The sequence below is a fragment of the Bubalus bubalis genome, chromosome 15 (genome assembly GCF_019923935.1).
Source record: "Bubalus bubalis isolate 160015118507 breed Murrah chromosome 15, NDDB_SH_1, whole genome shotgun sequence".
NCBI lineage: Eukaryota > Metazoa > Chordata > Mammalia > Artiodactyla > Bovidae > Bubalus > Bubalus bubalis.
In genome coordinates, this window is record NC_059171.1 from 25,971,040 (window position 1) to 25,994,951 (window position 23,912).

Below are 23,912 nucleotides of genomic sequence, written 5' to 3' on the forward strand. Positions count from 1 at the left end.
TTACAGTGAGACTGGTGGAGAAAAGCTTTTCCAATTCCAGCATGCTCCCTCTTCTGTTGCTTTTGTGCAGTGGTCCAAACCTTGGTGTCTTGCTCTCTGTAATTCCCGGCCCTATTTCCTACCCCCTGGAACTTCCTTTACTTTGTCCTACTTGTTCAGGTGCTGCTGAGATTTCCTCTACTCTCAGAGGCTTCTCCTTCCTTACTGTGTCTCATATCTGAGCACCAGCCAGTCTCAGGTTTTGGAGTCACTAAGTGGCTCAGTTGCTCCGACCCCTGCAGCTCTGCGCAGGCGCGCGCCGGCGGGGGCGGAGCCAAAAAGCACACACTCCCTTGCCCACTGCCCTGTTGCTGCGCCTGTTGCTGCTGTGCTGGGAACCACGCACTCCTGATGGCCAGGCACACCTGCCTGCAACTGAATTCCACTGCTTTGCAGCCTTAGCTCGTCAGCTTCCTTCCTCTAGCACAGAACTCTGAGAATCTGTGACTGTTGTGGCCATACCCATTTGTATTTTGGGGCTTTCCAGGTGGTTCAGTGGTAAAGAATGTGCTCCCAATGCAGGAGCCGCAGGATTTGCTGGTTCGATCCCTGGGTCGGGAAGATCCCCTGGAGGAGGAAATAGCAAACCACTCTGGTATTCTTTTTGCTTTTTCATACTCTTCATGGGGTTCTCAAGGCAAGAATGCTGAATTGGTTTACCATTCCCTTCTCCAGTGGACCACACTTTGCAGAACTCTCCACCATGACCCGTTTGTCTTGGGTGGCCCTGCATGGCATGGCTCATAGTTTCATTGAGTTAGACAAGGCTGCCATCCATGTGGTTAATTTAGTTATCTTGGTTTTCATTCTGTCTGCCCTCTGATGGATGAGGATAAGAGGCTTGTGGAAGCTTCCTGATGGGATGGACTGGCTGTGGGGAGAACTGGGTCTTGCTCTGGTGGGCGAGATCATGCTCAGTTCAGTTCAGTCCAATCACTCAGTCCTGTCTGACTCTTTGCGACCCCATGGACTGCAGCATGCCCGGCTTCCCTGTCCATCACCAACTCCCAGAGTTTGCTCAAACTCATGTCCATCGAGTCGGTGATGCCATCCAACCATCTCATCCTCTGTCGTCACCCTCTCCTCCTGCCTTCAATCTTTCCCAGCATCAGGGTCTTTTCCAATAAGTCAGTTCTTTGCATCAGGTGGCCAAAGTATTGGAGTTTCAGCTTTAGCATCAGTCCTTCCAATGAATATTCAGGACTGATTTCCTTTAGGGGCCATGCTCAGTAAATCTTTAACCCAATTTTCTGCTGATGGGTGGGACTGTGTTCCCTCCCTGTAGTTTGGCCTGAGGCTAAACTATGGTAGGGGTAATGGCAGTAATGGAGCCCTCCTTCAAAAGTACTTATGCCAGCATACTGCACCTCCCAGGACTGCTGCTGCCAGAACCCCTGTGTCTGCGGCAGGCCACTGCTGACTCATACCTCCACAGGAGGCACTCAAATACTCAAAGGAAGATCTGGCTCAGTCTTTTGTGGAGGTCACTGCTCCTTTCCCTGGGCCTTGGTGTGCACAAGGTTTTGTTTGCACCCTTTGTTTGCATCTCTGGCAGGTTTGAGGTTTCATTTTAAATGCAATTGTGCCCCTTCTAGTGTCTTGTTGTGGCTTCTCCTTTGCCCTTAGATGTGGTGTATCTTTTTTTGGTGGGATTCAACATTATCTTGTGGATGGTTGTTCAGCAGCTAGTTGTGATTTTGGTGTTCTCCCAGGAGAAGATGAGCATGCATCCTTCTACTCCGCCATCTTGAAATCGTTTTATTCAAAATTGGGAAGGGAGTACGTCAAGGCTGTATATTGTCACCTTGTTTATTTAACTTACATGCAGAGTACATCATGTGAAATTCTGGGCTGGATGAAGCACAAGCTAGAAGCAAGATTGCCCGGAGAAATGTCAATAACCTAATATATGCAGATGACACCATCCTTGTGGCAGAAAGTGAAGAGGAACTAAAGAGACTCTTGATGAAAGTGAAAGAGGAGAGTGAAAAAACTGTCTTAAAACTCAACATTCAAAAAACTAAGATCACGGCATCCGGTCCCATCAGTTCATGGCAAATAGATAGGGAAACATGGAAACAGTGACATACTTTATTTCCTTGGGCTCCAAAATCACTGCAGATGGTGACTGCAGCCATGAAATTAAAAGACGTTTGCTCCTTGGAAGAAAAGCTATGACCAACCTAGACAGTGTATTTTTTAATACACTTTTTAGCATAGACATTACTAGACTGACAAATGTCTGTATAGTCAAAGCTATGGTTTTTCCAGTAGTCATGTATGGATGTGAGAGTTGGACCATAAAAGACCACCAAAGAATTAATGGCTTTTGAACTTGGTGTTGGAGAAAACTCTTGAGAGTCCCTTGGACTGCAAGGAGCTCAACCCAGTCAATTGTAAAGGAAATCAACCCTGAATATTCATTGGAAGGACTGATGCTGAAACTCCCATACTCTGGCCACCTAATGCAAAGAGCCAACTCATTGGAAAAGACCGCGATGCTGGGAAAGACAAGGTGGGAGGAGAAGGGGACGACAGAGGATGGGATGGTTGGATGGCCTCACTGACTCAATGGACATGAGTTTGAGCAAGCTCTGGGAGATGGTGAAGGACAGGGAAACCTGGTGTGCTGCAGTCCATGGGGTCACAGAGTTGGACATGACTGAGAGACTGAATAGCCAGTATACTTGCCTGGAGAATCCCACAGACAAAGGAGCCTGGTGGGCTACAGTCCATGGGGTTGGAAAAGAGCGGAACGCTTAGTGACTGAAAAACAACAGCTTTGTGGTAAATGTTACCCAGGTGCTTTGGCAACAGCAACTCCATGTGGTTGCTGTGCTTATGTAGTGGTTACTTGTTACTGGTTGCTTGTTTTTGCTTTTCGTTTTGTAGAAATTCAAAATTTTAAAACCTGGGCTTCTGCCATCTCTCCCATATACCTGACAACTGCGTTTAAAGCTGGGAGAAACCTGGAACTAAGCAAGTACAACCTCACACAGGCTCCTTGAGTTAAAGAGTAACCTTAAATAGTTATCAAATATGTTGCTCACCTCTTTATCCCTATCACCATTTTCCATACATGTAGCAGCTTATTTGTTTCCTAACCAGCTTTGCTGTATTCAGCTTTGCCCTCACCCTTCATGCTTGGTCTAAGCAATCTCCCAAACACAGGAATATATACTCTCTTTCCTACCCAATAAACCCTAAACTTCTTAGGAGGACATGCAAACCATCCGTCATTGAGCTTTTCTCTCTCTTTTGTCTGACCTCCTGTTGCATAAACTTCAAGCCCTCTGCATAAATGCTGCTCAATGCTTTTGTACATTCTATTGCTTCTTCTTGGAATGCCTTTTCCATCTTTCCCCTTATTGCTGATTCTCATTCAGCTTTCCAGACTTAACTGCCCTGCTCTGGGATCTCAGAGTTATCTTTTAGTTCTTATCATTTACCAGGGAAGATTTGTGTAATCTAAGTGTCTGTTTCCTCCACTTCATGGTAAACTAGGCACCATAGCTTAACTTTGTGATCCTGCAATCATGTGTAGTGTCCTGCACATAGATAATATTATCATTTTCACTGTTTTTTGTTTCCGTCTGTCCTTTCTGAGTCATTTTCTCTGCTCTTGGTACTTCAGGTATGCTCTATATCATTTACTACCATGGTACGTTAAAAGAAAAAATATCAAATTTCTCTCTCTAGCTCAGTCTGAGCTCCAAATAATTTATTTACCTGCTTAGGTAACGTCTGCACTTGTGTGTCTACCAGGAATCCAAATCAGGACTGAACTCCCCATTAATGTCCCCTTTGTTGATCAATGACACCTTGCTGATCATGCCAGAAAATAGGTATCATGATGACTCATTCTGTTTTCTGAACTCCCTAATAATCAAGTCTTTTTCTTTTTCTTTTTTTTTACATCTTTATTGAATTTCTTACAATACTGCTTCTGTTTTATGTTTTGGTTTTTTGCAAGGCGTGTGGGATCCCAGCTCCCTGATGAGGGATGGACCCTGCACCCCCTGCAATGAAAGGTGAAGTCTCAGCCACTGGACTGCCAGGGATGTGCCCCTAATCACCAAGTCTTCTTAATTCCACTCAGCAAGCCCACTTCGGATCCATCCTTTTTTTATTCACCCTTACTGCACCACTTGCAGCCCTATTATCTCTCACCTGAAGCCATTTACATAGATTCCTAATATTATCCCTGTATGCATTTTTTATTTTCTCTAATCTGTTTTATATATGACAGACAAAATAGCTCTTTGAAAATGAAAACCTGATCATTTTGCTTACAGCCAATCAGTGGCTTTTCATTTCTCTTAGCATGAAGTCTGAAAATCCTTACATTGGCCTCTGAGCTCTTGTTCTTCCTGTTACTCATGGACTTCCTTTAAATTCCTCAAATCCAGTCAACTTCATCTGTCACCCGTTATTCTTTTTCCTCTACCTGGATGCTACTCTCCATCCTCCTTCCCCCTTACTAGACCAAACTCATTCTTTGACTTTAATATAGTAAACATTTCTCTGCTCGTTATAGCTTGATTATTTATGTATGCATCCCTAAACAACATAGTTTACTTTTGATTGTTTTTGAACTTTACATAAATGAAATCAAATTACATGAACCACTTTATGACTTGTATTTTATATTCATCATTATGTTTGGAGGATTCATCTATACTGCTGTGAGTATAGTTTATTCATTTTCATTGTTCTATAATATTCCACATTTTCTTAAAATCTGTTCTAGATTCCGTGAACCTTAAGGTTGTTTTCAGTTTGAGGATATAAATGATCTATGAATGATGATGCTATGAACCTTATTATACATATACCCTGGCCTACCTGTATGCCTATTTCATCAGGGTATATACCTATGACCTTTGGCAATTAAGGCCAAATTGTTTTATAAAGTGAGCATCAAGATTGTCCCCATATCAGGAGTATATGAAAGTTATTATTGCTATACATCCTTGCTGACACTTTTTAATTTATACCAATCTGATGGAAGTATGTTTTACATATACTTTTTATAATAAATCTGTGCTTTATAAAGTAATAATATGACAATAAGTGGTCATTGTTTCCAAAGATGACCGCAGCAATACCTTCAACCCCACATGCCCTTCTGCAACATGATTTTGGAGGTTTTCCATTAAAGAGTAGAGTCTGTTTCTCTTCTCCTTAAATCTGGGCTGGTGCCATGACTTGCTTTGGCTTCTAGGTACAGATCTTGAGAAGCCTGGCAGTTTTCACTTTTACTCTTAGGGGATCCAGCTGTGATATAAATAAGTTCAAGCTGGACTACTTAATGATGAGAGACTATGCAGAAACAGGTCAAACCAGTCCCCAGGTATTCCAACTACCCCAGCTAAGGTCCCAGATACATAAGTGAAGCCATTTTAGACATTCTAGCCTCAGTCAAGCTTTCAGCTCAATGCAGCTGCATGAGTGAACTCAGCCAATACTATCTATCTAAATAATAAATGACTTTATTTTAAGCCACTAAGCTCTGGAGATTTTGTTATACAGCAGCAGATAACTGGGGAGAAGGCAATGGCACCCTACTCCAGTACTCTTGCCTGGAGAATCGGGAGCCTGGTGGGCTGCCATCTATGGGGTCGCACAGAGTCAGAAACGACTGAAGCGACTTAGCAGCAGCAGCAGCAGCAATAGATAACTGAATCACAATATATATTAAAAGCCTTAAAAATGCTTGTGTGCATGTGTGCTGAGTCAGTTCAGTTGTGTCTGACTCTGGGCAACTCTATGGACTGCAGCCTGCCAGCCTCCTCTGTCCACAGGATTTTCCAGGCAAGAATACTGGAGTGGGTTGCCACATCCTCCTCCAGGGGATCTTCCCGACTCAAGGATGGAGACTGCATCTCCTGTGGCTCCTGCATTGGCAGGCAGGTTCTTTACCACTAGTGCCACCTGGGAAGCCCTAAAAATGCTTATACCCTCCATATCAATTTTTTTCTTTAACAATCTATCTTAAAGAAATATTTTTAAATGAAATTTTAAAATGTGTACAAAAATATTCATCACAGTGTTCTTTACATTTTTAAAAAGTGGAAACAATGTCTGTGTTTAAAATTTTAAATAGAGTAATAAATTATGATGCTTTCAAAAGTTAGAACATTCTTAGATAAAACTACATTGAAATACTTTTTAATAATGTTGCAAAGTGCTGAAGAAAAATCAGGTGGTAAAGCGAAAGTGAAGTCGCTCAGTCGTGTCTGACTCTTTGCGACCCCATGGATTGCAGCCTAAGAGGCTGCCCTGTCCATGGGATTTTCCAGGCTAGAATACTGGAGTGGCTTGCCATTTCCTTCTCCAGGAGATCTTCCTGACCCAGGGATCAAACCCAGGTCTCCTGTATTGGGTGGTAATGGCAGGTTCAATTTATATATATACATATATATATATATGTATGTATATATACACACACATATATATGTATATATATATACACACACACACATATTCTTGTTAAAAAAAACTGTACATAGAAAAGCCCTGAAAAAGATAAACAACTATATAAACAATTGTTTAGTGGTCTTGATTTAAGTTTTCCTATTTTTTTAAAATTTTCTACAGAAAGGATATATTACTAGGATATATTCACTAGGGACTAAAATTATTCATTTTGTCGTGGATTGATAGAAACTTCATTTGGGAGACTGCCTCAAAAAAAGAGAAAATAACACTAAAAATTACACAAGGATACCAAATGTCCTATCTATGTTCTTCCTCAGTAAAAAAAAGACAACTTCAATTTCCCAAAAAATTATCTTTGAAGTTAAGAGTAGTGGAACTTTTAGAGTCATAAGTCAAGTTAGGCTTCCTTCAAGGGCAAAGATTCTCCAAGTAGAGGAGTTTATTTAAGATGTAGTCTTAGGGACCCTATCCCAGATTATTATTATTGAATCTCTGGGAATGTGGCCTACGTATCTACATTTTAGTCTACATCTTCAGGGAGAGATTTATACACCCAAAATTGAAGGGAAACATAATCTTTTAAGTGTTCTCTATCTTGATCTGGCTGGTGGATCATGGACGTAAAAATTCATTGAGGCATACACTTCTTTACTTCACATTATCTCAGTAAAAAATAAGATGAACAAAAATACTAGGAATTATATATTGCTTTAGCAAAATAAGTAAATCTAATGTTTAGTAAATTGTAGTTAATACTAGTAGTCATAATTTATATATTTCCATTGTTCTGAGGCAGATTATTTTGCATTTTTGTTAGAAAACTAAGCACTGGTCATTTTAGAAACAATGTTTTATATATTTCTGATTGAAATAGGTTTATTTTTTAATGGAAAAATAATTCTAGCTTATAACCAATCTATTTGTTTGAAAAACAAGCCATTGTTTTGTTTTCTTTGATATAGGTAAAAATCATTATTTTAGATTTTAAAAATTTTGTATTTCTTTAGAAAGTTGATGTTTCAAGTAAATGGTACACTAAGAATTAAAAACTTTTGTGTGAAAGAAGGGAGGAAGAAAAGAAGAGAGGGAGGGAGGAAAAGAAAGGAAACAAAGAAAAGAAAATGGAAGAAACCATTAAGACAAATAGTTAAGACAAAACATTCCTGCATATCCTCTCAAAATAAATCACCTCAAGGGGCTTAAGATATTTCACACAGTTTGTTAGTGAACATCTCTATTTATTCTGATTCCCATCTAGAACAGCCTTCTTAACTGCATAGTAGGTGATTGGAACACTTTATAGTTGAATGTATTTTACAGTTGTTTCTATTGATGTGTATTTGCAAGCTTTAGTATCATTATTTAAAATATATGACTGTTTCTGTTTTGGAAAGAGAAGGGCAGGGACTCACTGTAAGGGGCAGAGCACATTTAAGAATTTGAGGCCTCTCATTTTGATTCCTGATTTATCACACACCTTCATAGTTTTACTGGTGTCAGAAGGAGGCCTGTTTTCTCTTGGAATGCTACATTCTTTGGGGGTGAAGTGTTCAGAGTGTTTAATACTATATTGGAGTGTCTCTTGAGTATTTAGCATCTGGATAGGGCCGTCATCACAGTAATGAGAGATAGAGCAGGCCAGGGCTGACTCTGTCCAGGGGAAAAGCAGGATCAACACCAAATCTACCATGGCTTTTCCCAGTGTTGCAAAAATAATGGGTCAGGAAGGCATCCTTATGGAATATCTCTGCAGTCTTGCATTTAATTTGTTATTGTCACCCAGCCTACAAACAGTGAGGAAATTACACTCATAGTTAATAACTAAAAAAGTTTAGGGGGTTATAGACCATAATTTTTATAACAACAGTTACAGGCTGTTATTGTAGACTTTGTTATTCTCACTCACATATAATAGTATCTTTCTCTTTTTTTCTTTCAATAATAGTGCTAAAAATACTAGAAAGATTTTTGAAATATCGGGTTTCCCTGGTGGCTCAGATAGTAAAGAATCTGCCTGCAATGCAGGACACCTGGCTTCGCTCCCTGGGTTGGGACGATCCCGTGGAGAAGGGAATGGCGACCCACTCCAGTATTCTTGGCTGGGGTATCCCATGGACAGAGGAGCCTGGCGGGCTATGTGGTCTCAAAGAGTCAGATGCGACTGAGCAACTCACACTTGTTTTTACTTTTTTGAAATATAATAAATAATCCATGTTGGCTCAGAAATTATTTCCTAAGTATTACCAAGAGAGACAAACTTCCAAACTAGATGGACCATCTGACTTATTTTGTATTCATAAAAACTCTTCTATTGCTTTTATTATGGAACTGATACACGTGTAATAAAAAGATTTTAAAATGCATATAAGCTGAGAAAAATAGATTAAAATCTCTAGTAGGCCATCCCCTTAGAAATAAACTCTGTTAATATTTCTATGTAGAAATACATCAGGAGTGAGACTGATAGGTCACCACATTTATTTAACACAGTGTTCTAGACCTTGTTTTATGAATATTAGTTCATCTAATTCAAAAAACAATTCTGTAAGGTGGTACTGGGTCTTCCCTGGTGACTCAGTGGTAAAGAATTTGCCTGCTAATGCAGGAGATGTGGGTTCAACCCCTGGGTCACGAAGATTCCCTGGAGAAGGAAATGGCAACCCACTCCAGTACTCTTGCCAGGATAATCCCATGGACTGAAAAGCCTGGTGGGCTTCAGTCCATGGGGTCATGAAAGAGTCGAACATGGTTAGCAACTAAGCAACAACAAAAATAGAGTGGTACTATTGTAATTAAACTCTATTTACAGAGAAATCTGAGGAGCAGAGTTATTAAATGACTTGCCCAAGATCATATCACTGCTGCTGCTGCTGCTGCTGCTGCTAAGTCGCTTCAGTCGTGTCCGACTCTGTGCGACCCCATAGATGGCAGCCCACCAAGCCCCGCCGTCCCTGGGATTCTCCAGGCAAGAACACTGGAGTGGGTTGCCATTTCCTTCTCCAATGCATGAAAGGGAAAAGTGAAAGTGAAGTCGCTCAGTCGTGTCCGACTCTTAGCGACCCCATGGACTGCAGCCTACCAGGCTCCTCTGTCCATGGGATTTTCCAGGCAAGGGTACTGGAGTGGGGTGCCATTGCCTTCTCCCAGATCACATCACTAGTAGGTGGCAAAGTTGAGATTTGAGGCCAGGCAGTCTGACTTTGGAGTCTGCATTCTTAGTCACTCGATAAAATTGCTCACCAATAGCTTATTTATATGTACAATAAACTGAAAATATTTAAAATATATATTTTGATGTTTTGTTAAGCATCTTGACTATGTCTAAGTATACAATTCAGATGTGTTCAATATATTCACATCATTGTATGACAGATCTCCGAACTCTTTATCTGGCAAAACCAAAACTCTATAACCATTAGACAACATCTCCCACTTCCCCTTTCCCCAGCCTTTGGCACCCACCATCCTACTTTCTGTTTCTATGAATTTGACCACTGTAGGCAACTTACATGAATGGAACCATATATTTGTCTTTTTGTGACTAGTTAATTTCATTTACCATAATGTCCTCAAGGTTCATAGATGTTACAGTATATGGCAAATACTCCTTCCTTCCCTTCCTTTTTAAGCCTAAATACTATTGCATTGTATGAATGTACCAAATTTTGGTTTTACACTTATCTGTCGTTGACATATTCCGTGCTTTCATCTCTTGGCTGTGGTGAATAATGCTATGAACATGGCTGTGCAAATATCTCTGAGATCCTGCTTTCAGTCCTTTTAGATATAAACCCAGAAGTGAGATTGCTGCATCATTCTATTTTTAATTTCTTGAGGAACTATCATATTGTTTTCCATGGCAGTTGAACCATTTTATATTCCCACCAACAGTACACAAAGATTCCAATTTCTTCAAGTCCTTGCTAACAATTACTATTTTCTGGTTTTTGATAGGAGATATTCTAATGGGCGGAGAAGGCAATGGCACCCCACTCCAGTACACTTGCCTGGAAAATCCCATGGATGGAGGAGCCTGGTAGGCTGCAGTCCATGGGGTTGCTAGGAGTCAGACACGACTGAGCAACTTCACTTTCTCTTTTCACTTTCATGCATTGGAGAAGGAAATGGCAACCCACTCCAGTGTTCTTGCCTGGAGAATCCCAGGGATGGGGGAGCCTGGTGTGCTGCCGTCTCTGGGGTCACACAGAGTCGGACACAACTGAAGTGACTTAGCATAGCATAGCATTCTAATGGGTGTGAGGTGATAACCCATTGTGATTTTGATTTGCATTTCTCTAAGGATGAGTGGTGTTGAGAATCTTTTGGTTTTTTTTTTTTGGTCATTTGTATATCCTCTTTGGAGAAATGTCAAGTCCTTTGTCCCAGATGCCATGATCTTCGTTTTCTGAATGTTGAGTTTTAAGCCAACTTTTTCACTCTTCTCTTTTGCTTTCATCAAGAGGCTCTTTAGTTCTTTTGCTTTCTGCCATAAGGGTGGTATCATCTGCATATCTGAGGTTATTGATCTTTCTCCCGACAAAGTTGATTCCAGCTTGTGCTTCATCCAGCCCAGCATTTTGCAAGATACTCTGCATATAAGTTAAATAAGCAGGGTGACAATATACAGCCTTGACGTACTCCGTTCCTGATTTGGAAACAGTCTGCTGTTCCATGTCCAGTTTTAACTGTTGCCTTTTGACCTGCATACAGATTTCTCAGGAGGCAGGTCAGGTGGTCTGGTATTCCTATCTCTTTCAGAATTTTCCACAGTTTGTTGTGATCCACACAGTCAAAGGCTTTGGCATAGTCAATAAAGCAGAATTAGATGTTTTTCTGAAACTCTCTTGCTTTTTCGATGATCCAGCAGATGTTGGTAATTTGATCTCTGGTTCCTCTGCCTTTTTAAAATCCAGCTTGATTATCTGGAAGTTCATGATTCACGTACTGTTGAAGCCTGGCTTGGAGAATTTTGAGCATTACTTTGCTAGCGTGTGATGTGAGTGCAATTGTGCGGTAGTTTGAACATTCTTTGGTATTGCTTTTCTTTGGGATTGGAATGAAAACTGACCTTTTCCAGTCCTGTGGCCACTGCTGAGTTTTCCAGATTTGTTGTTATGTTGAATGCAGCACTTTCACAGCATCATCTTTTAGGATTTGAAAAGGCTCAACTGGAATTCCATCACCTCCCCTAGTTTTGTTCGTAGTGATGCTTCCTAAGGCCCACTTGACTTCACATTCCAGGATGTCTGGCTCTAGGTGAGTGATCACATCATTGTGGTTATCTGGGTCATGAAAATCTTTTTTGTACAGTTCTTCTGTGTATTCTTGCCACCTTTTCTTAATATCTTCTGCTTCTGTTAGGTGGCTACCATTTCTGTCCTTTATTGTACCCATCTTTGCATGAAATGTTCCCTTGGTATCTCTAATTTTCTTAAAGAGATCTCTAGTCTTTCCCATTCTATTGTTTCCTCTATTTCTTTGCATTGATCACTGAGGAAGTCTTTCTTATCTCTCCTTGCTATTTCTTGGAACTCTGCATTCAAATGGGTGTATCTTTCCTTTTCTCCTTTGCCCGTTGTGTCTCTTCTTTTCTCAGCTATTTGTAAGGCCTCCTCAGACAACCATTTTTCCTTTTTGCATTTCTTTTCTTGGGGATGCTTTTGATCACTGCCTCCTGTACAATGTCATGAACCTCCATCCATAGTTCTTCAGGCACCCTTGTCTATCAGATCTAATCCCTTGAATCTATTTGTCACGTCTACTGTATAATCGTAAGGGATTTGATTTAGATCATACCTATATGGTCTACTGGTTTTCCCTACTTTCTTCATTTTAAGTGTGAATTTGGCAATAAAGAGTTCATGATCTGAGCCACAGTCAGCTCATGGTCTTGTTTTTGCTGACTGTATAGAGCTTCTCCATCTTTGGCTACAAAGAATAGAATCAGTCTGAATTTGATATTGACCGTCTTGTGATGTCCATGTGTAGAGTCTCCTCTTGTGTTGTTGGAAGAGGGTGTTTGCTATGACCAATGCATTCTCTTGGCAAAACTCTGTTAGCCTTTGCCCTGCTTCATTCTGTACTCCAAGGCCAAATTTGCCTGTTACTCCAGGTAGCTCTTGATTTCCTACTTTTGCATTCCAGTCCTCTATAATGAAGAGGATATCTTTTTTTGGGTCTTAGATTTAGAAGGTTTTGTAGGTCTTCATAGAACCATTCAACTTCAGCTTCTTCAGTATTACTGGTCGGGGCACAGACTTGGATTACTGTGATACTGAATGGTTTGCCTTGGAAATGAACAAAGATCATTCTGTCATTTTAGAGATTGCATCCAAGTACTGCATTTTGGACTCTTTTGTTGACTATGATGGCTACTCCATTTCTTCTAAGAGATTCTTGCCCTCTACTATAGACATGGTATATTATAAGATGCTGTTTTCACCTTGCTATTATATATTAAACTATGTTTATCATATTTATTGATTTTATGGTAGTTTCTGTATTAGTCGTCAGAGTTTGCTATAACAAATTACCACAAACTTGGTCAGTATAAACAACAGAAATTATTCTCTTATAGTTCTAGGGGTTAAAAATCAGATATCTGGCAGAGCCACACTGATCCCAGGCTTCTTTATTTTTTTCCAAGCCATGCCTGTGGCTTGTGGGATCCTAGTTACCAACCGGGAGTCATACCCTGGCTCTGGGCAGTGAGAGCACAGGGTCCTAACCACTGGACCATCAGGGAATTCCCACATGCTAGGCTTTTAAGGGAGATAATGTTCGTTGTATTATTGTTGGCGCTGCTTGACTTGTGGCTGGATCCTTTCAATATCTGCCTCTGCGTTCACACTTCCTCTTCCTCATCTGTCTCTGTAATCTCCCTCTGCCTTAGTCTTACAAGTACACTTGTCATTGGATTTAGGGCCAACCCAGAATGATTTTATCATCACAAGATCGTTAACTAAATTGTAACTTCCAGCACTCTTTTTCCTCATATAGTAATATTAACAAATGCTGGGCTAGAACACGCACAGAACTTTGTGGGGACACCATTCAACCCACTAGAGTTTTATTGAGGTAAATTTCTAAAATTAGAATTATTAGTTCAGGTTATGTAAAAATTTGAATGTTTTTAGATAAATATTTCCAAATCATGCTTGAGCGTGACTATGAATTGTGTTTTTAATGTTCTTTTACATATGTGTATATGCTTTTATACACACCATGCAAAAATGTATGTGTAAAATATTGGAGCTTCAGCTTCCTCATCAGTCCTTGAAGGACTGATGAGGAAGCTGAAGCTCCAATATTTTGGCCACCTGATGGGAAGAGCTAACTCATTGGAAGAGACTCTGATGCTGGGAAAGACTGAGGGCAAGAGGAGAAGGGGGAAACCGAGCATGAGATGGTTGGATGGCATCACTGATTCAATGGACATGAGTTTGAGCAAACTCCAGGAGATGGTGTAGGACAGGGAAGTCTGGTGTGCTGTAGTCCATGGGGTTGCAAAGAGTAAGACACAACTTAGCAACTGAACAACAACGAACAACAATAGAGAAAGACAAACACTATGTGATCTCTCACTCTCACACACACATATGCACACACAGAGAACTTACACAATGTTATTTGTCAATTATATCTCAATAAAGCTGAGGGAAAAAGAAAAAAATGTATGTGTAATCCATAAAAATCAAAAAAGGAAAGAAAAGAGAAGAGAAAATTGGAGGTGGGGAGAAAATAAAAAATGTGGAGGCAGAAGGCCTTCAGCTCTACTCCTTTATTTGTCCATAGTTGTATCAGTAAAACATGTGCTATTGGACTAGGCCTAGAGATACGGTCAAATTTGTGTGATTTTATTTATTTGATTATCCCTGTTTTGTTTCTGTCTAGAAATATGTTTTATTTTCAAATCTTTGCCTTTTATGTAAAATCATCTTCAGTGATAACATGTTACATTTTCCTTTTGAAAGAAGCACTTTTTCTGTTTTATTCCATTGTCATAGAATCTTTACATGGTAGAATATAGGTCCTGGTACTTTTAAATCATTTGATGAATAAGCGAAGGGAAGTTTCATGTGTATATATGTATGTATGTATTCTGCTGGGAGGTGGAAAACCATCAGGACTTGGCATTTCTTTTCTTAAACATAGTTGAAAAGTTCACCGAAAAGGAACTATGTCTCAGGATAAAAGAGCATTTGGGTAATAAATCATGTGGATTGTATTTTCAATACTTTATCATGAAGAGCCATGAATCACTAGCTTCTTGATAGAGAGTGACTTTTTGTAACCAACTGGCAGAACTTACACATCCCATTGAGTGTGAGCCCCTTAAAGTTGGAGGCCAAGCACTTATTCCACGGATGTAACTGTTGCTCAGTATCGGTTCTCCTAACTGCTTTAAACCTCTGGCTTAAGATGCTCAAAAATAAATCAGTTTCATATATTTGATAAACTCATATCACATTTTGTTTACAATTTCTATGTATTTTTCAGTTTTACCATCCATTGGACTTGGCTCTGAATAATTTTTGGTCTGGTTACAAAAATCAAATCCACTTTCATGGAAAAGTTATTTGCCACCAGAGAGGATACTCAATATGTTGCTATGTTCTCCAAAAATGATTTAAGCAACAGCACTATCATTAAAATAAGAATATGGCCTCCTGAGGAATGAACTTTGAGAGATAACATGTTATTTGTGAGAGAAGTACTATTTGTGATATGTTTTCATTAATACCCTGACACCTTGCTACAGAAGAAACATGATAGAGTTATAGGATTCTAGATTTTAAGAGGAAGAAGGCACTCAAGATTTTCCAGTCAAACCTCTTAATTTTAATAAATAAGGAAAGGTTAGACTCGGGCAACTGAAATTGCAGAAAGTTAGCTACATCCTTAGGTGGTTATGGAGTTTACGTAGATCCAGGTTTTAAAATTCAACTTTTTTTTTTAAAACCTTAATATGGTGCAGTTGAAGTTGTGAATAGGCAAGTGGCTAAGGGAATGGCTACCCACTCCAGTATTCTTGCCTGGAGAATTCCATGGACAGAGAAGCCTGGCAGGCTAGTTCATGGGATCACAAAGACCCAGACACAGCTGAGCAACTAACAAATTTCAACCTGCAGATGTGTCCTCATTAGCTAAACCTTCTTAAATAACTTTAGGTGAAGAAGTACTTCTTTTTTTTTTTTTAATTTTAATTAATTTATTTTTTTATTATTTTTTTAAATTTTATTTTATTTTTAAACTTTACATAATTGTATTAGTTTTGCCAAATATCAAAATGAATCCGCCACAGGTCTACTTGAAATGAGCACCAAGTTTTAGTCATGTGTGAAACCTACGGCCTTAGGGTAAGGTTGCCAAATTTAGCAAATTAAAATCAAAATTTCAGATTAGAAAATGGCTATTTTTTTATTACAAGAATGTCCCAAACATTGCATGGGGTATACCTACACTAAAAATATTAATTTATTTGGAATTCAGAGTTACCTGGGTGTCCTGTACTTTATCTAGCAAACCTAGCTTTGGAGCATATAAGGTATGTGTGTGTGTGTGTGTGTGTGTGTGTGCGCGCGCGCGTGCGCAAAGTTGCTTCAGTAGTATCTGACTCTTTGAGACCCTATGGACTGTAGCCCGCCAGGTTTCTCTGTCCATGGGGTTCTCCAGGCAAGAACACTGGAGTGGGCTGCCATGTCCTCCTCCAGGAGATCTTTCCGACCCAGGGATCGAACCCATGTTCCCTGAAGCTCCTGCATTGCAGGCAGATTCTTTACCACTGAGCTACCAGGGAAGCCCCCATATAAGGCAAACATATCACCATTTTGAATCTGGCCTACGAGCCAGGTATAGCAGAAACATTTATTATTCACTAAATAGCCTTATGTTCCCTCATCACATTTTACAGATTCCTTGAAGTCAGGTAAAACTGCGTGAGTAGTTCTGGCCAATGTGCTGTTGTTAGAAGGATGTATGTCAGTTGATTGATGTACTTAAAGGCTCACATGCAGCCACCATCCTCCCGCAGGTCAGTCTTTTCCTGCTGCAGTGAACTGCAAGCCATATATTCAAGATGGCATAGATGCAAGACACAGTCTTATAACCCTGAAGAACAGTCAGAATGAAGGTAGCCAGGAGAACCACTGGATTCACAGTATACATTGTATGTGTAAGAAGTAAACCTTTATCTGTTCATCTCTTGAAATTTTAAGGTTGATTTGTTACTGCAGCTTGGCATAGCCTATCCTCATGAACACACTGTGCATATTAGATAAACTAAATATAATCTGTGAGTCTAAGTTTGCTGTTATTTTTTTTTAATCTTAATGGATTAAGATTTTAAAAAAAGTTAATTGCCATTAACTCTGTAGATTTGTTTGGAAGACTGAATGAGAATTACAGGTGAAATGAATCTGTCATACAGACTGAAGTAAGTCAGAAAGAGAAAAACAGATATCGTATATTAACACCTATATGTGGAATTTAGGAAAATGGTATAGATCAACCTAGTTGCAGGGCAGGAAGAGATACACAGATGTAGAGAATGTATGTGTGGACAAGGGGTGGGGTTCGCAGGGGGGTGAAATGAATTGGGAGATTGGGATTGACATATGTGTACTGCCACGTGTGAAATAGATAGTGAGTGGGAAGCTACTGTGTAGTGTAGGGAGATCAGCTCGGTGCTCTGTGATAACCGAGAGGGTGGGGTTGGGGGGGAGGTCCAAGAGGAGGGGATATATGTATACATATAGCGGATCCATTTTGTTGTACACAACAACGTTGTACACAACACAACTAACACAACATTGTAAAGCAACTGTACCCCAATTTACAGAAAAAAAAAAGCCTTGGCACTCTGTCTGCAGTATGGTAGGCTGCAACAAATGAGAATGGTATTTGATAATATCATACCCATTATGATTATTGTTTTAATTCTTGTAACAGCCTTATAAAATTGGTGTTATTATAATTTTAATTTTATACCTAAGGGAAATGAGGCTTGGAGTGGTTAAGCAATTTGCCCAAGGTTATTTCAACAGAGCTGTAATTAAATATAGAGCTAGGTCTCCATTACAAGACGGGCTGGCTCCAAAATCTATATTTTCAAATCTATATTACATAAACATTTGCCTGTGACATAGAGAAAAGTCTCTATTCCATTCAGTCATTTAAAAAACATTTATTGAATGCCCATCATTATCAGATGCCCTGTATTAGCATTAGAATACAAAAATGAAAGACCAGACAAATGTTGAGTTTAAGGAAGTCTCAGTCTTGTACAGACAAGTAAATCTATAATTCCAGATTGATACAGTGAAATATGTGATCAATGGAGGCACAGGCTTCTGGAAGAGCACATGTTGGGAATGGCAGTGCGGTTAGAGGAGGCTTCAAGGAGGTGGTAAAACTGTCTTGAGCTTAGTCTTGGAGCATGAATGTGAGTAGGCTTGACTAAAATGGCCTGGGTACTTGAGGCAGGGAGAATATGTACAGATCCTTTTGGCATGTTGAGGAACTGTAATTAGTTATATGCCTGGTTACAGGCATGTAGTGAGTTCAGGTACTGGAGACAATATTCTATTGTCTCCGATTGGGTTTCCTCAGAAGCAGAGTTTGAGAAGGAGATTAGTGTGTGGGAAGCTTACTGAGGAGTGCATTCAGGATCAATACTCATGGAAGAGAAGAGAATGAAGTAGGATCGGGCAGAGGTAGAAGCTGAGCCGCAGTGCAGTCCCAGTGAAGCCTCAGCTGACCCCACATGTAGCTGTGCGGCTGGGACAGCCCTTCAGAACTGTCCTGAGTTGGAACATGGGGTCAGACCTTTATATTCCCACTCTGATGGATCACAGGATACCAGCTATCCTGGAAAGGAGTCATGACCTTGGGCAAGGCAGTTTTCTTCTGAGGAAATTCCTATAGAAGGCTGACAGCTGAGGATCATCTTCCAGCAGCATTCTCAGAAGCTGGGGAAATAAGTCAGGGTCACCATAATCCATCCCTTGCATCTCTTACTCTTTGCATAGCTTCCAAAGCAGCTCCTCATGATCTTTTCTTCCTGAGGGAAATTCGGAAAGGGAAGGTTTAGTGAGACAAGCAACAATTCTCACTGCTGCAGCTGGTCATGGGGCCACAGCTAACACTGGCTGTATCCCCCTTCTCCTGTACATTCCAGATCCCCTCGCCCTCAGCTAGCAACTCTGCTGGTCTCGATGGTTTACCCTACATGACTAGACCCTTTCTTTTCAGGTATCTGCGCATTGCTTACCATATCTTTCTCTGGTCAGAGTTACTACACCTGGGAAAAATTGAGGGCAAGAGGAGAAGGGGGTGACAGATGATGAGATGGTTGGATGGCATCACTGACTCAATGGACATGAGTTTCAGCAAACAGGGAGATAGTGAAGGACAGGGAAGCCTGGCCTGCTGCAATCCATGAGGTCACAGAGTCAGACACGACTTAATGACTCAACAACAATAACAAATTCAATTTACCATCAGAATTACTCAAGAGAGGGGACTCTTCTGGTTGTCCAGTGGTTAGGACTTTGCCTTTCAATGAAGGGGGTGCAGGTTCTATCCCTGGCTGGGGAGTTAAGATCCCACATGCTTTGCAGCCAAAAAAACTAAAACAGAAGCAATATTGTAACAAATTCAATACAGACTTTAAAAATGATCCACATCCGAAAAAAAAAAAATCTTAGAAAAAAAATGATTGGTCAAAGGAGTACTGAGGGTCTGCCCAAGTGAATTACCTGAGCTCCTCACATATTCTAACCAGTCCTACCTCCTCCTGATGATCGGAGTCAATTTCCCTTGCAAGAGAATGATGACTCCTTATCTTGCTGACTGGTCCCTGGACATTAAGAGCTGGAAGTGCCCAAACAGCAGCCATAGTTGTTCAACTGGACTCTTGATATGTCCCCTGGTTTTCCCTCTGAGAATCAGGATCTCTATATCCATAGAGCCCTTAACTCTATGTAAACAATAACAAAGAAACCTTAAAATCTTAGTGAAGATCAACTTTAGGACTCTTAAAAATTTAGAGGCCAGGAAGAGTAAGAAAAACTAGGGAAAAAAAAAACACAATTTCATAGAAGGGAAAACATATGGATGATGTCTCTGAAGCCAAAAGAAGAAAATTTTCAAAAGGTAGGCTTGATCAATTACTGTCAAATGCTGCTCTAAGACAGGTACAATAATATGAAGACTGAAGATAAACCACTGGATTCAGCAAGAACAGTGACCTTAAAGAGTGTATATTTCAGTGGAGTGGAAGAATGAAAGCCTGACTGTGTGCATGCTAACTTTCTTCAGCCATGCCCCACTCTTTGCGACCCTGTGAACTGCAGCCTGCCAGGCTCCTCTGTCCATAGGATTCTCCAGGCAAGGACATTCCATCGTTACAATGGTGGAGTTGGTAGGTGTGCACAAGCCAAACAGTGGGGCTGGACGCAGGGTCGGCGGCCCAAAAAGAGTACTGAATTTTTACTGCACGTGTTCAAAAATTCAGAAAATAATGCTGAACTTAAGGGCTTAGGTGTAGATTCTCTGGTTATTGAGAACATTCAGGTGAACAAGGCACCCAAGATGTGGTGCAGCACTTACAGAGCTCATGATCGGATCAACCCTTACGTGAGCTCTCCTTGCCACACTGAGATGCTCATTACTGAAAAAGAACAGATTGTTCCTAAACCAGAAGAGGAGGCTGCACAGAAGAAAAAGATATCCCATAAGAAACTGAAGAAACAAAAAGTTATGGCTTGGGAATAAATGCTGCAAAAAATAAATGCAAATAAAAGTAAAAAAAGAAAGTAGCTTTCCCCCAATACCTTTAAAAAAGTAGCTATGGGGAATGCCTGAGTGGTCCAGTGGTCAAGACTCCGCACTTCGACTGCCAGAGCCAGGTTCAGTCCCTGGTTGAGGAATTAAGATTCCACAAAAATTTAAAAAAAGAAAGAAAGAAAAAAAAAACAAAAAAAACCGACTAACTATGATGACTAGGTAACTAATTGGAGTGTCTGGTGTTAGATCAAATACTTTAGGGTCTCTAGGACAGACACAAAAGGAGGGTTTGATGCATAGTTTGCTATTTTGAACAAAATAAAAAAGGGAAGCCTCTTTACTTGTGAAATTGTTCAACTTGTGTGTGAGTAAAAGCCATGTCTATAACCAATCAGAGCCTTTGGCCAAGTAAAAGATTACAGAGAATTATTGTCAGATGCTGGGTTTCTCCTTCCAGAAGAAAAACAACCCTATACCTTGAAAATTTCAAGAGCAGTCTTCCAAACTCCCTATAAAATATTAAACTAATATACTTGCAATTTTAGTACAAATCAGGAAATGCAAAAATTACAGTACTCGTAGTTGTATTAACTAAGTCCACAGGGCACACATGTAGGTCTTTTTATTCCAAAGCAGCCCAGTTTGATGAGTTAATATTTCTTTGGGGACTGAATACTTGTATTTTCTATCTTCTCTGAATTAAGATTAGAAAATGAAAATAAGTGTTTGCATATTTCATTTAAAGTACAATTTCTTAGCGTTACCAAGATGTTTGGCTGACCCCTGATTTTATATCAATATTTAAGGGGAGGTATTAAATGGGAAATCATTTTGAGGCAAAAATCAAAGACCATGTCATGTACTAGAGTTTTTATACTTTTTATATTTTACTGCAGTAATTTTACTTTGTTACTACTTTCTATAACATGTTTCCATTATTTAAAGAGAAAAAAATAATACATTTCTAAGGGCAAATCTTCAATTTTCATCTTTTTTTTTTTTTTTGCCACTTCACTCCACTTGGGGTATCCCCTGACCAGGGATAGAACATGGGCTGTTGGCAGTGAAAGCAGAGTCCTAACCACTGGATCATTAGGGACTTCACAATTTTTTGCTTTTTTATGCCAAAACACTGAAAACAGAGAATCATGCAATTCTACATTTGATTTACTTAACGTTTCTCATTAAAATTTTTCTCATGCTGTGTTTATTTAATAGTCCAAATATTTTGATTGGTTTAAATATTCTGAAAAATATGCATATTGGTTTGGGAACTGATAAAATATTTCTTAAAATCATGATGGCATATCTACTTGCCAATGTATTGTAACAATGGGCATAACTAAAATACTCCTGAATCTTACATTTTTCAACTGAGGGGAAAAAACATTCTTTTTAAGAAACATGGCAAATCAACCAGTGTGATCTTATCATGTGGGAATGGTCTGAGGAACTCAGCCATAACTGTCCACCCAAGGGGAGGAAGAGCGTATTACTTCTCTACCGATTCTTGTCCTGTGTTTTGTTAATCCCTTGCAGTTCCAGATTTGTACATGAGTCAAACTTTAACTGAACAGTTTCCTACAGGTGCTACAGCAAACATTTCCTGATGTAGAAAGCAACAAATTGCAGTGGTTGTAAGGTGCCGTCACGGTATGCTTGTGTATGTCTGGTTGTTATAATAACACTCAGGCTAGAAGTACATTAAGAGAAAGTGAGGTGGGCTGCAAGATGATGAACACCCTTTCATGATGAATTCTGGAAAAATAACATGGCATGACCATCAATAGATGCGGTTACTTTCAAATAGAAGGTAATATAGAAATACCCAAGATTTATCAAGGTGACTATAAATAAGAATCCAACCCAAGTGTTAGTCACTCAGGCATATCCGATTCTTTGCAACCCCATTGATTGTACCCCGCCAGACCCCTCTGTCCATGGGATTCTCCAGGTAAGAGTACTGGAGTGGGTAGACATTCCCTTCTCCAGGGGATCTTCCTGATCAAAAAATTAAACTCAGGTCTCCTGCACTGAAGGCAGATTTTTTTTTTTTTTTTTTTTACCATCTCAGTCACCAAGGAAGTCATAAGTAAGAATGCCTAAGCCCAAATGACTATATTGTGTTTAAGTAAAGAAAGATAGGCTAAAGAATATATCCCATGTTTTCAAGTCTGCATGGGACCTATTAAGAGGGAGGCAAAAAGTACTATAGAAGCTCTGCATACCTTCAGTAGAGTTATTGTCTATATTGTCTCCTGTGAACTGATTGAATATCTAGTCTTCTTAGCAGCATGGTATCTGGTGAAGAAGGGCATCAGGCAATCATTGCTTAGAGACATGGTATTAGAGACATTAACTAGAAATATCACCTAACTTTATCTACTCTGCTAAACAGCATCAGGTTCTCCCCAGACTTCCTTATAAATTCCTGGTCTACAGGGATAAGACAGACATTTTCATCATGAATAATTACATTCTCTTCGTCGTCGTAGCTGTCATTATACATTTCAAAACTGAGTTGTGGTTTAGAGAGTAGTCCTTTGTAAATTGGAATGGTGTGAGATGGAAAAGGCTGAGCATATCAAGCAAGAATATGACAAGGAAATCAAGATGATATGACAAGGAGAGAGTTGAGTACATTAAGTTCTAGTAAGAAAAGGCAGTTGAGAGAAAGTTTGCAGTGGTAATAAATGGCTTGGAAGGAGTAAAAGGTGCAAAGAGTGTGCTGATTCTTCTTCCTGGCTCTGTGGGCAAAATGAAGGAAGTTTGGGAGACAATAACTAATTGTTCCCAATTAATAGAGGATAAAGTATTTGAGAAAATGTTCAAGACTAGAGCTTGGCCCATTTTTGACAGTAGAAGGGGCTCTACAAAATACCATAGACCAGATTATCCTACATTTTCACTTGGTGTGTGGCGTGACGGTACCTTCCATCTCAGCAAAGTCTTATCTCCAAAGTGATGGTTTGATTTGATCCATTATCAACAGTCTTTGGAGATGGGAAATAAAGGTGACTGCAAAGCATTCGGTAAACATAAATTAATATAAAGGTCAACATTAGCAACTTTCCAGCAAATGTCTCTGAAAGAAGTGGTGTATTTTGTGTAAAATTTCACAGAGTGGTTTCTTGATACATTAAAATGTGTTTCTATTATTAGTGATGCTTTCATAGTTGGCTTGATTCACTTGATATCGATGATCTACACTATAATAAAATTTAAGCAGAGAAACTTAATACAGTCTGAACCAGGAACCACAGCTTCGTTGGGACTTAATGTATCATGTTGCAGCATAACATTCTAATATACATAATTTCCTAAATCATGCACTGACTTCAGGGAGTACTTAAATATTCAGCACAATTCTCTCTTAAGTCTCCAGAATACAGTTAACAATCTGATGTCTTGCATGGAGAAGACAGAAAACCTTCTCTCCACACCAGATCCACCAGCACAGACACAAAATTAGACAGCTGTTACATGAAAAAGCACTCTGATAGAGGTATTTCCAGAACACTTCAATAGGACACAAAGGGAAGAATCAGAATTTCCTGAATGTCTACGTGTCAACCCTTTTACTAGTATTTTAACATATTTTGTCCTCAGAACAAGTTTACAAGTATACTTATTCATTTTTCCCA

The 23,912-nt window shown here is 39.7% G+C and overlaps 1 long non-coding RNA gene across 1 annotated transcript; it reads right to left on the reverse strand.

Moving 5' to 3' along the window:
* Nucleotides 1-17,650: 17,650 nt before the first annotated feature.
* LOC123329382 lies at nucleotides 17,651-22,657 on the reverse strand. Its single transcript, XR_006544764.1, has 2 exons — nucleotides 22,497-22,657; nucleotides 17,651-18,541 (listed from the first exon to the last, which is right to left on the reverse strand). It is a non-coding gene; the product is annotated as an uncharacterized LOC123329382 (long non-coding RNA).
* Between the last annotated feature and the right edge of the window lie 1,255 nt (nucleotides 22,658-23,912).